The sequence below is a fragment of the Papaver somniferum genome, unplaced genomic scaffold (assembly GCF_003573695.1).
Source record: "Papaver somniferum cultivar HN1 unplaced genomic scaffold, ASM357369v1 unplaced-scaffold_80, whole genome shotgun sequence".
In the NCBI taxonomy this organism is placed as follows: Eukaryota; Viridiplantae; Streptophyta; class Magnoliopsida; order Ranunculales; family Papaveraceae; genus Papaver; species Papaver somniferum.
Window position 1 is genome coordinate 1,958,447 of NW_020650971.1, and position 13,753 is coordinate 1,972,199.

Below are 13,753 nucleotides of genomic sequence, written 5' to 3' on the forward strand. Positions count from 1 at the left end.
ACTGAAACTAGGAAACCATGGAAGCCAAACCTCTAAGCGGAATCTTCTGGAATTGTAGTATGCCCTGCATCATATTCCTGCATGAAAATCATTAATAGACGTTTTTGTTACACTGTATGCTTTTGCCTCTATCTGTTGTTCTGATGATTCTCACTGCGTCCTTTAATTCTTTAACGTTTTCCTCACTTCTATATTTGTTCTTTTGTTGAATTCGTTCTTTGCTACCTTTTTCGTCCATTTGCGCGGAATCAATAACTTCACCGGATTTCTTAAATCAATATCTTTTCTTAATGAACTAAAGATCCGAAAAACTTTACTGATGAGGTCTCTTTTTCTAAGATAAAGGCTTCTAGTTTAACCTTTTAGATCTAAACCTCTGAAACTCTCAAAGATTGTAAATAGATTGCTGAAAAACTATGAAGATTTTAGATTTGTTTTGTTTGTAAAGAAATTCACCAACATGGTCATTCCGAACTGTTTTCTAGCACCAAAATGTAGTTGTGAGAAATCTCACAACCACACCTTAGTGAAATCTATCGAACACTCTAAGAAATCATCATAAGAATCTCAAGAACTTTTATTAAATCTTTTAATGTAATACAATTAATAAGAAAACTCTAACTTGGTGAACAAACAATCTTTCTCTCTCCTAAATATCTTGTCTAGGGTCTCTAAAAGATCTCTCCCTCTTACAATGACGCTCTGCTCCTTATATAGGAGTTTACATAGTGGAGGACAGCTAATAAAGCCCCTTATTTCAGATCTGGCACGCGTCAATGTCGCACATATGTAATCATCATTGCCGCACGGTTTATCTAATGTCACACATATCATCATACTTTACTCGTGATTAAGTGAGGTCATCTGATTCGTCATTCTAGATATGTTGTATGCGTTTGTGTTCGCTTGCTACCTGCGGAGTTACTTCGCATACAAACTAGTGTGCGGTATTTTGTGCCGAGAAGGTGTACGGGTTTACTCAAGTCTTGTTAAGAACCACAGAAAAAGAAGACGAAGAATGTAACAGTCAAAGGGGATTTGACGCGCTTATAAATGACTATGAGAAAGAGTAGAGACATTCATATTATAAAATGGCTGCTGCTGTTAGGGGGGCCACAGACAGAAATAGGAAAGAGCCTAATTCATAAATTGAGAAGACAACTGACAGAGAGTAAAACGAAGTCGGAAATCCTTACTGATCGGTGCAAATGGAGGTGCGGTATTGTGTACGATCTAAAAAAACTTTTTTTTTTTTTCTAGTTCACCGTACTTGTGCCCCTCAAGTCACAAAACTGATCAAAAACTTTTTTTTTTTTTTTTTGCAGCAACAACTTAATGGAACTGGTGGTCCAAACCAAGGAAATGTTCACCACACATCCGCTTCTTTTAACGAGTCAGCTAAGCTTACTACTGAAAGTAGTCATCATGGTAATTGAAGCTTCTGATACTGATAGATATTTGCAAATGCAAGCTGCACATGAGGATCTACCAAAGGTATAGTAAGACTAATACCTGTAGATATTCCTAGTGGTTTTGAGTAATTTGAATTTTGTTCGATACGTATGATCAGTAGTGAACTAATACATGGAGTACAAATCTTTGTTAGGTACGTCGTTATACTAGCGCCCATCACGGTAGCAGAAGTAAACGCGTTTTTAAGTGGTCTCTCAGGCGCCCATCAAACACCAATTGCTGCTGGTCTTCTCCTAAAGATGAATTAAAGGTAGTGTCTTTTGCGAATCGTCTCTCTTTAGGGCATAGAGCTGGATTTTCGGCGTAGGTCTCGGCCGAGATTGACTACATCGGTCGAGACACATTAAGAACCTTTCAGGGTTGTTTCGCTATATTATGTAATTCTTTTGGTTTTTTATTGGGGGAACACAATGAGCAGGAAGATACTGATGATTCTGACGGAGGAGACTATTCTGACAATAAGGTTATATCAAGAACCTGCGGCAATCAGATTTACTTTGATGTTGAGGTAGGAGTATCTCCTCCTAAAAGTCCAAAGCCACCAGCAAGACATGAATCAAAAGGACTTCCAGACCCTAGTCCTAAGCAAGTTGACCCAGGCAGCGACTCTAGGTTTTATTTGTTATATTTCTCTTAATGCTTCCGGTTCCTTGAGTTATTAGAGTACAACTTCATAGTAACACTTCTCTTCTTGTATTGTGTTTGTTATTTCTGTCAGATGATTCGTTGCTTTTCGTGGAAAATAAAAAAACGGGCCTGGAAAGGAATCTAAAGGAAATTTAGAAGCATGCACGCATGTTTGTTATCTTTTATTTATTTTTCATAACGAAATGGTTTGAGCCGATTCAATCTTTATTGTTGGAACTTTGGTGCTTTCTTAAGGATGGTGAATGTGTTACTATCTGATGGAAGTGTCTATGGCTCTTAGCAGGTTCTGTTACTTTTGGTTATCTTCTTTATGATGATTGCATAATTTGGAGCTACTGGTATATAAAGCTTAGGAAATAAAACTTGAGTTATCTGGTATATAAACCATTTTTGTAATGCGACAACTTGTTGTAAAAGGCGCCCTGGGCGCCAAATCATTTCTATAGTTTTTTAATTTTTCCTCAGCGCGCCTAGGCGAGGCCCCTCGCCCTATACAACATAGCATGCCTATATTTCAACCTGTTTATGGCCTTATTTTCTACTTGTACAAGCAAGTGCGTGCCAAGATGTAATATTCCAAGAAGATGTACCCAATTTTTTTATGGAACTTCTCTATCATTGTTATGGGACTCAAGTTTGCTTCATATTGAATTGCAGTAGGTTGACCAAAACCATTATTATGCAAAAAAAAAAAAAAAAAAAACCATTATGCTGAATCTGTTCCCAATAGTGGTGCTTGTGTTTGTGCAACTATGCCTTTGAGTAACACAAGAAGGCAATCATCTCTAATGCACTAAGTCCTGCGAGAAGCCAATAAAAATAATCAAGATGTGCGCAATTGAGGTTGTCAGAGAACCAACCATATTGACCATCTCGACTAGTTACATGCTGAACAACGGATATAATATAAGGAAGCCACTGATGAAGGCTCCAACGCCTGAAAGGCTCAAGATAAGAGAAACACCCACACTCTTTAACCCATTTGGCACTTGATCATAGAAAAGTTCTTGTAAACCGACATCGGTGAATACAGTAGCAAGACCAATAAGTAAGTATTGTGGAACCAACCACCATACCCTCATTGGAACTGTTTCATTTGGCATATCGACTAATCCAAAATCAATTGCTGTTTGAAGCCTTTTACGCTCCACAACAGCTGCACCCACCATAGATATTGCGGAAAGAAAGATTCCAGTACCAATTCTCTGATATGTGGTTATGCCGTTGGGTTTTCCAGTTATATATCCAGCAAAAGGAACAAAGAAACGGTCGTAGATAACAGCAAATAGAATAGTAGATAAGCCACTAAAGATGTTAATCGAAGCAGCAGGTATTTGAAAGTCAGAGCCTAATTTTCTGTCCATCGTGCTGCTTTGCTTAATGAACAAGGTCATGCTTTGGGAAATCACAACTGGGTATATCAAACATATGATCCACAGAGGCATCAACCGTAGTAAAGATTTCACGCCTTCGACCTTACTTGAGGTGACATGGTTACTACAACTTTTTGCATCATTCGACACGGCAATAAAACCTTCTGATGGAGAAGGAATTCTTCGGTTCTTCACAGCTGCAACTAAAACCTCGATTATTCCTTTTAATGGGTTTTCTTTTTCTTCGTCTATAACACTATGACGATATTTTTTGATTCCGAACAAGAAAATAACTAGTGCCACTGTCGATGAAATGCACGGAATACCAAATCCAAGACCCCAGCCCAAGTTATCTTGAATGTAGTTCAATATCTTGTTCGAGAGGGCCATTCCAACAGAGCCTCCAATTTGCACCCAAGTGAAGAATGAACTCTTAGACTTGCATTCAGACAGGTTTTGTCCATCGAATTGATCAGCACCAAAAGCTGTTGCACATGATTGGATCCCAGCGCTCCCAAATGCGACTAAATAAAATGACTGGAAGAAGAAGCTTACTTGTAGAGAGGAAGGATAAGCTCAAGATTTATCGGCCTCCGTCTTGTTAACACAACTAGCACTCGAGTTTATAGAATTCAGAGCAGATATAGTTAGAAACCCAGTCCCTATAAACAAATAACGAAAATTAACAGATATCGATTAAGTCTGCACAAACTAAGAATTAGTTAATTTATATAGAAAGGTTATGCAAACAAGTTTACCAATATTTCAAAGAAACAAGAGGCTAAGACGAGACGAAATCGACCGATATAAGAATCAGCAACCGGAGCAATTAGTAAAGGAAGCATAAACACTGTACCAACCCAAAAGTTAACATTTTGAGAAGCTGTCGCTGTAGATTGACCAAAGTGATTAGTTAGATAACTAATTAAGTTTGTTGTAATTCCATAAAATGCAAAAGAATCAGCTACACCAAGTACGAGTAGCCGTGAAGCTGATTTCCATCCACCGAATTGATGATTATTAATCATATTCAGCAATTTCTCTCATTTGTAGTTCACCATTCCTTCGATATACTTTCTACTTTGATCTCCTTCTCCATTAAAATCAGTAATAATAATGTTCTTCTGCACCAATGGTTCATTATCAACAGCGGCTCCTGTCATGACCTCCACTATTCTCTCTGTCTCTCCGAATAAGAAGCAGAACAATGTATATAATATGCAGTATCATCTCACATTGAATGACAATTACATGTCTATATCTAACAGTTAGGAGACACCTACTTATGAATTGTGGTTGGGGTTGGGGTTTAGGATATTTTGTCACATCCGCACCGAGTGAATTGAAAAGTGACCGACCGAATTCATAGGTATAGAAGTGTCGTCGATGGACAGTCAGGAGAATTCCTTGATAGATTTATTTTGTTTGTTTGGTCAGGTTAACACCAGGACTGGCCGCCCATTTTTTTTCTTCTTATGTTTGTTTGTTTGTTGTCTTCTTTCAGATGACTGTTCGTTGAGAGTTTACTATAATGTGTAATCTCCTAAGCCTGTCCATCAATGAAATCGGTTCTAGTCATTAGCCACTAATGCACGTTATACGTGTTTTTTTATGTCATTTTCTTATGTAACAACCATAATGCACGTTATACTTTTGCATTGGTGGTTTAAGTTTTGCAATGTACGTAATTGTTTGAACAGGTTGTGGGTACAGTAGGCTAGGCAGCTCCAGAGTATGTTCAGAGGTAGACTAACAGTTAAAAGTGATATTTGGAGTTTTGGGGTTATGAGCTCATTGTTAAGGATACAGCTATCAGCCGTAATTGTAGCTAATCCTTCTTTGTTACAGCTGCAACAGATTCGATTCTCTCGTGCCTTAGTCAGTGCCTTATTCACTGGTATATTGTTATTCTCTCATTCATGGTGTAACTACCAGAAATCCAGTAGTACACCCAAATACGATATTGACGAGTTCTAAGACACAATAGATAATTTGGATAAGAAATTCTTTATTGATCAACCACTCCGGGTTATGAAGTTTTGGATATAAGGAAACCCTAATCTCACACTCTAAGCAACACTACTCCTACACAAAATCCGACCCCCTTTAAATTGCCAAAGGCTTCTATTTATAGACCTTCCAATCCTAGTGGAATACAACTCATTTCACTTCGTCCACGATCATCGTGTTCTCGTGGATTAGCCTTTTATTTCTCCCAGACCATTTTCCATAAAGTTTCTCCCCTTCTTTCGCTGGCGCCTCTGGGAACTTATCGGGACAGCTGTCTCTTTTCTTGCTCAATAATTTACTGACTTCGCAGATTATATTTTTATCCAAGTATCCTTACTTCGCATATCTGATTTCGTGAATGGTATCTTGTTGGGTACTCCAAGTGATCTTTTGTGTTTTAAATTCTTTTCACCGAGTTTCCTTGCCATAAAGTACTATTTTGCAAATGGATTTTCTTACTTCATAATGACGACTCTGACTTTTGATTTGACAAGTCACTGACGGGGATACTTGGGGAATGATACAAGATCTTTCAGCAGGATTTCCCACTCATACTTCATGTCTTCTCCTGCGACCACCTGGCGATCATCTTTTTGGTATCTACACATGTATATCAAACCCTATTTAGGGTAATGTATTCGATATATAAAGAAATAGAAATTAATCCACCAAGTTTGGTGTGGAAAATATTCACCAAAATCAGTGAGTTCTGTTTCTCATCACATGAAGACGATCAGTTGACAGATATCTACCGAAGAGCTAGCAGAAGCTCTTGGAATGGGTTAAACCCACGTATCAGGTTCGAAGAAAATCTATTTGACTATGGATCCATGCTAGAAGGTCAATATTGCCTAAAATCAGCTCAAAAACTTGTTTCCCTAGCTAATAAGTGTCTCATGATGCAACCGAAATCCCGTCCTAAGAGCCGGAAATCATTATGGCGATTGTAAGGGCAGAGACGATTCATATCCTATATTTCAGCAAGAGAATGAAGATTCTGAAGAAGGAAACCATTATGGCAATGGTAATACCAGCACCGGTATTCTTTTTGATGTACCATAGGAGTAACTTAATATCGCTATCCAAAGTCACCACCAAGAAATGAATCAGAAAGACTTCCAAACCTTATCAGTCCTGAGCAAGTTGACCCAGACCCTCGCCTTAAGGTTGTACATTACTAATATATTCCTCCCGTTAAAGCTTCTGGTTATTTGCGTCTCCAGAGTACAGCTTAATAGACAGTAACACTTTCTTTCTTTCTTTTGTATGTTGTTGTCTACTTTCAGATAAATGGCTGCTTCCCGTGGATAAAACGGACTCGTCTACAGTCCAGCAAATGAATTTAACAACTACACGAACGGTGAACATTCTTAGAGTTCGCCAGAATAAATCTGAAAGAAAGTTAAAATTCCGTATGTATGTTTTTTATTTTATTTTGTGTGACAAGATGGTTTGAGCAGACTGAATATAAATCTTTATCAATTAGGAACGTTTTATTGATATTATGATTGTGTAGCGTGCAAGCAAATGTCTGCAGAAATATAAAATGCCAAGCAAAAGTGTCAGAACCCAAAAATTTGTATGCAACTTTTCTAACATTCCTATGTGACTCGACTTTGATTCCCATTGAATTACAGTAGGCTGACCAACCACTGCAATATTGAAATATTGCGCTAAATTTGGCCGAAAATTGAATTATTTTTCTTGAGACTGACCAAAACAAAAAGGGTAAAATAGGTTACAATCGTGGTGCTTTTGTTTGTTCAACTATGCGTATGAATAACACAAAAAGGCAATCATCTCTAATGTACTAAGTCCTGCAAGAAGCCAATAGAAATAATCGAGATGTGCGCAATTGAGGTTGTTAGAGAACCAACCATATTTACCATCTCCACTAGTTACTTGTTGGATAACGGATATAAGGAAGCCACTGAGGAAAGATCCTATGCCAAACATGCTCAAGCTAAGAGAAAGACTCATACTCTTTAACCCATTTGGCACTTGATCATAGAAAAACTCTTGTAAGCCGGTACTTGTGAGTAGAGTAGCAAGACCCATTAACAAGTTTTGCGGAACCAACCACCACACACTCATTGGAACTGTTTCATTTGGTAAATCGACTAATCCATAATCAATTGCAGTTTGAAGCCTTTTACGCTCCACTATAGCGGCAGCCACCATACCTACCGCAGAAATAAAGATTCCACTACCAATTCTCTGAAGCGTAGTTATGCCGGTGGGTTTTCCAGTAATAGCTCGAGCAAGAGGAACAAAGAGACGGTCGTATATGAGACCAAACAGAATAAAGGATAACCCACCAAAGATGTTCATTGAAGCGGCAGGTATTCGAAACTTCCGACCTAATGTTCTGTCCATCGTGCTGCTTTGCGTAGTGAATAATGTCATGGTTTGAGAAAACACCACTGTGTATACCAAACATATGGTCCACACTGGCATCAACCGGAGTAAATATTTAGCATCTTCGACCTTCTTAATAGCCACATGGTTACTGGAACTTTCTGCATCATTTGACATGGCAATAAAACCTTCTGATGCTTCCTCTTGGGCAGTGTGGAACCGAGAATGGATTCTCCAATTCTTTATAGCTGCAACTAACACCTCGATAATTCCAAAGAAAGAGTCCTCATTTTCCTCATCTATAACACTATAACGATATGTTTTGATTCCGAACAAGAAAACAATTAGTGCCACAATCAATGAGATGCACTGAATGACAAATCCAAGACCCCAGCCCAAGTTATCTTGAATGTAGTTCAATATCGTGTTAGAGAATGACATTCCAACAGCCCTTCCAATTTGCCACCAAGTGAAATATGAATTCTTAGATTTGCATTCAGACAGGTTTTGTCCATCAAATTGATCAGCACCAAAAGCTGGTGTACATGATTGGTTTCCAGCGCTCCCAAATGAGACTAAATACAAAGACAAGAAAAAGAAGCTTACTTTCAAAGAAGAAGGGTATCCGCAAGATTTATCGACCTCCATCGTATTGCCAACACAACTAGTCGAGTTTATCGAACCATATAGAGCAAATATACTTAAAAAGCCAAGTCCCTGCAAACACATAATGAAGATCAACAATTAGCAATTAAGTCGGCTAAATGATCTAATTATAGAAAGAGTTAGAGAAACAAGATTACCAATATTTCGAAGAAGGAACAGGCTAAGACGAAACAAAATCGGCCGATATAAGAATCAGCAACAAAAGAAATTAGTAACGGAAGCATAAACACAACACCAACCCAAACATTAACATTTAGAGCAGCCGTGGCTGTAGATTGACCAAAGTGTTTAATTAGATAACTAATTAAGTTTGATGAAATTCCATAAAATACAAAAGCATCAGCAACACCAAGTACGATTAGTCGAGAAGCTGATTTCCATCCACCGAATTGATGATTATTAATCATATTCAGCAATTTCTCTCCTTTGTAGTTCACCATTCCTTCGATGTACTTTCTACTACTATCTCCTTCTCCATTAAAATCAGTAATAGTAATGTTCTTCTGCAACAATGGTTCATTATCAACACCGGCTCCTGTCATGACCTCCACTATTCTCTCTGTTTCTCCAGAATAAGAAGCTAAACTATATAAAATGCAGTATCAATTCATATCCAATGATAACAACATGTCTATATCTAACAGTTAGGAGTAATGCACCTACCAAATTGCTTCTTGTAGGGCTAAAAAACGTGCGGGATATTCATCGATCAAATGGTTCAACATTTCTTATTAGATTGGATATACGAAACCTTTTAAATGGCTGTTTACGTATACAATGTCTCCCTCACATACCTTTAAAAGCTAAATAATGATGATATTACTTGTGAATTGTGGTTGGGCTTTAGGATATTTTGTCACATTACTGAACCAATTGAATTGAAAAATGATTTGTTTGTTTGGTCAGGTTAACATCAGGACTGGCCGCCCATTTACTTTTTTTTATGTTTGTTTGTTTGTTGTCTTCTTTCAGATGAATGTTCGTTGAGAATTAAACATAATGCGCAATCTAGCATGGAGGTGCACTCTAAACATCAAATGCACGGTTCAATGAGATCGGTTCTGGTCATTAGCCACTAATTAAGTCTTAATTCTCTGTAGTTTGTATGTCATTTTCTTTGATAACAATCATAACGCACGTTATACTTTTGCACTGGTTGTTTAACTTTTGCAGTGTAAATGTTTGAACAGGTTGTGGGTACAGTACGCTATGCAGCTCCAGAGTATGTTCAGTAGACCAACAGCTAAAAGTGATGCTTGGAGTTTTGGTGTGGTTCTGAAGACGATCAGTGGACAGAAATCTACCAAAGAGCGAGCAGAATCTCTTGGAATGGTTTGAACCAAACGTATCATGCTCCATGAAATTCTATTTGATTATGGTTCCCGGGCTAGAAAGTCGGCATTGCAGAAAATCAGCTCAAAAACTTGTTTCCCGCTAATGACCTGAGTTCTAAACTCTCTAGCTATGTTGTAAAAGGCGCATTTTTTTTAGGCGCTGGTCCTATATTTAGTGGGCTTTTGGCGCTCGCCTTTTACAACATAGCTCGCTAGTACCAAATTCTTTACTGGTCAAAAAAACACAAAAATGAAGTACCTGGCTGTTAAAATAGATGATACTTTGAAAGAAAATGAAAGAACATATCGTGTAGCCTGAACCAATAAAACAAAGTAACAATGACGGAAAAAAATACTCAATTTCAAAGACTTGGGGAGTTTAAGAAGCAGAACTAGTGGGAAGTTTGGGTGAGTTTAAGAAGCAGTAATAGTTAAGGAAAAAAGTACTCAAATTCAAAGATTTGGTGAGTTTAAGAAGCAGAACTAGTGGGAAGTTAGACTGGAAGAATTGGACACCAGTAGTAAGGACATGGTGATTACTATAGATAATTAGTTAAAACTTGTAGAGACAGAATGTTGTTCCATGAAAGGTCTCTTAAGAATTACAAGTATATGCGGGAAGTTTCAAGCATAATTCAGTATCTTTTGAACTTTTTTTTTTCAGAGTCCAACTTATAAGTTTGTTGTATCTTTGTGCAATATTTTGTGACAACCCGAATCAATAACAATAGTCCGGCCGGCCCTATTATAAGTAATTCAAGGTTTTCACCACATGAACGTAGATTCACATGGCTTACACTAGCTCAGAAAAATATTTAAGTAAAATAGAAAAGAAAGAATTTTTATCACATTAACAAGTTATGAAATAGACTAACACATTCCACTAATGAAAGAATTACATATTAACAAAGTTTCGACAAGAAAACTTATGAAGAAAATAATATTTAACAATGTGATAATCTTGTTGAAGATAAGGGAAAACAAATTCAGAAGAAAACTTCATCAAGGAAGGGGTCTCACTTCTTCCCAGATAGTGCAGCGGAAACTCGAGGAAGTCCAAGATTAATCACTTACTTACTCAGCTACCTAAAACTGAAAATCAACACAAGGTCAGAGCCTTGTAAATTGCAAGTTCACTCTTAGTCGGTTAGTTCAACCGCTGAATATAAAAGCATCAAAATATCAGGTAAGAACACTAGCTATGAAACAACATCGTTTACGCTAATAAAGTTCACTAGTTCGCAAGCTTCCATAAAGATCAAGTTCAGTAGCTTGAAACATTTCTTTAGCATGTAACTCTTTAAATCCACATACACATAAGACAACAAAATACATAAGAACATCCCATGGAGACACACAAGCTATTTATTGAATAATTGTATCCCTGACCTTGGCGAATTTCAAGCTAAACATACATACCATTGCCCACCGCGATTCACAAGCTATCTACAATACATAGTTGTGGCCCCTGATCTCAGCAAATAACAAAATCACACCAAATCCCACCGCGATGCACATGCTATTCCAATATATATATGTGGCCTTGATCTCGGCCAATAAAACGTACAAGTCACAGCTGCCCACCGGACTCACATACATGTAGCCCTGATATCTGCCATCATAATATAGTGGAAACATCCAAGCACTCAACACATACCAAGAATGGATATAACAAAGCGAAACAAACAAAGCAACACAAATAAAGCAAACTGCACTGTCTAACTGTCCCTAGCATCAAATAACGTTACGCTCACCTGATCATTGCAATATTTTTACAGGGAACTAAAAAGGACATATAGTGAAACATATAAAAATTTCAGGGCATTCTAAAGATTGAGTTCCAATATAAGGGCACACAAGAGACCTGGTCTAGGGTAGAAATATGTAGGTGCAGTCAACAATATATTAGTTTCATAGGTACCTACCTATGTCAGATCCTCTTGAGATTTTTACATATTGTTAATAAAATCATACATAAACATATATCAAAAGTTTAGAAAAATATAACAGTTGGATAATTCATATAAAAGTTAAAAGTAATACCCGGCACAAGAATTCTGCAGAAACGTAGTTCGCTAGATCAATTGATTCAGGGTCTTACCAGTGTCCAATCATCTTCAAAATTTAATCGGAGACATATCCGATATTGAGGTAACAAATATTCAAAATTAAGCTATAACCAAAATATGTCTGCTACATTTTCTGCATTCTAGGGTTTCAAAGATATGAAGATTTATGGTCACTCTATTAAGGATTTTGACCTATCATCATAATTAAAATCTTAAATAACCAAGATCAAACTGATAAAGCAAGAATAAACTTGCCTTAACATAGAGATGATAGATGAAAAAACCAACAAGAATGAAAATCGAAATCATGTTATCCCTCCTTCCTTGGTTTTGCACACCCGTTCCATTTTCCTCCCTTCTCTAAAAGTTTATAAAAGTCTAGGTTTATAAGATTTCCTAATACCCTATATTGACATCTTATAACCCAAACCATATACCGAAGATAAAGGACAACTTATTTAACCAATACAACCTTAAGTTATCTTATTACACCACTAATACACTCCTATATCGTATAGAATTTAGTTAATCATTCATAATTATTGAGTAACGGGGTATTACATATTTTTCAATTACTAAATCAGTTATGGAAAGGGGATGAATCTTTCTTTCTCCCATTCGTATAAGTCTACACCGAAGGTATCTGCTGAAAGTTCTTGGTTACCAAATATTGAATTCAGTTATATTTTTCCTTGATTTGGATTAACAGTTCTGAGATGTAACTGCTCAACTACTGAAGAGTGATTTATATGTAAACCATATTAGTGAAGATGAAAATATTAAGTTGATGTGTCTGCACCCAAAACTTGTACGCTACTTTCTACCAGTCCTTAAAAAGACATTCTAAAATGCTAAGATTCAGGAAAACACTCAGAAGGAACCATGCCAAACCTGAGCTGTGGAGTATAGATCCCATCAAGATGTCGACCTCACACATTGGACTTAGTAATGATCACAGCGCCCGAATACTTACAGATGCGCTGCATGTATCCAACTCAAAATCCTATTTTAGTGATTGTTGTATTCTGTAGACCTTAATGGCAAACCTAAATCCTTTCCCATAAAAGTTCTTCTTCTTGTTCCGGAATGTAACGTAACTCAAATCTCTTTGAGCTGGTAAACTTGTATCCATATTATTCTTTCCATAAGAATCTGTAGTCAAATTGGATTCAGTGCACTGAGAAGGAAGCACCATCTTCGATGATAATTGGTCATCTCTAAACCATCCCCCATACTCCCTATTTCATCATCCACAAAAAGAGTTTCGAAGGGGTTCTTGTCAACATTTATATCCCGACTTGATAGTATAAGTCCACAGAAAGATGATGGTTGATTCGTCTTTCTAATATAATTCCACTTCTTCCTTCTAGTATAAGGTGTACACACCTCAACTGAAGGTCGATTCACTATTTCCTTCCTCTCAATTTTTAAATCTCTTGAACTTTGTCCTTCTTGATGATTTTTCACTATTGTAATCTCAACTGTAGAGTTTAAAGTAGTAGTATCATTAATTCCTGAAGTTGGAGGCATGAGGATTACCATTTTGGACAACAACCATCTCAATGACTATGGTTTGAGAAACTTGAATTTTCTCCACCACCTTAGAGTTTGCTTATTCTTAGGAATCCAGTGGGCTTTACCCTGAAGTTCATTCAAAGAACAAAAGTCGCTAGAGTGACCAAATGAAGAGCAAATTAAGACCACATTGATATACCACAGGGAGGTTCATAACAAATTTTCCATCAATCCACAAAAGAATTAGGATGTGAATCAATGTTAATTTCTACCAGCACTCTAGCATAAATAAGCCAAATTTTGTTAT

At 37.1% G+C, this 13,753-nt stretch overlaps 1 pseudogene; it reads right to left on the bottom strand.

Annotated features, from left to right (window-relative positions):
• Window positions 1-2,837: 2,837 nt before the first annotated feature.
• On the bottom strand, window positions 2,838-13,473 carry LOC113344922 (annotated as a pseudogene).
• Between the last annotated feature and the right edge of the window lie 280 nt (window positions 13,474-13,753).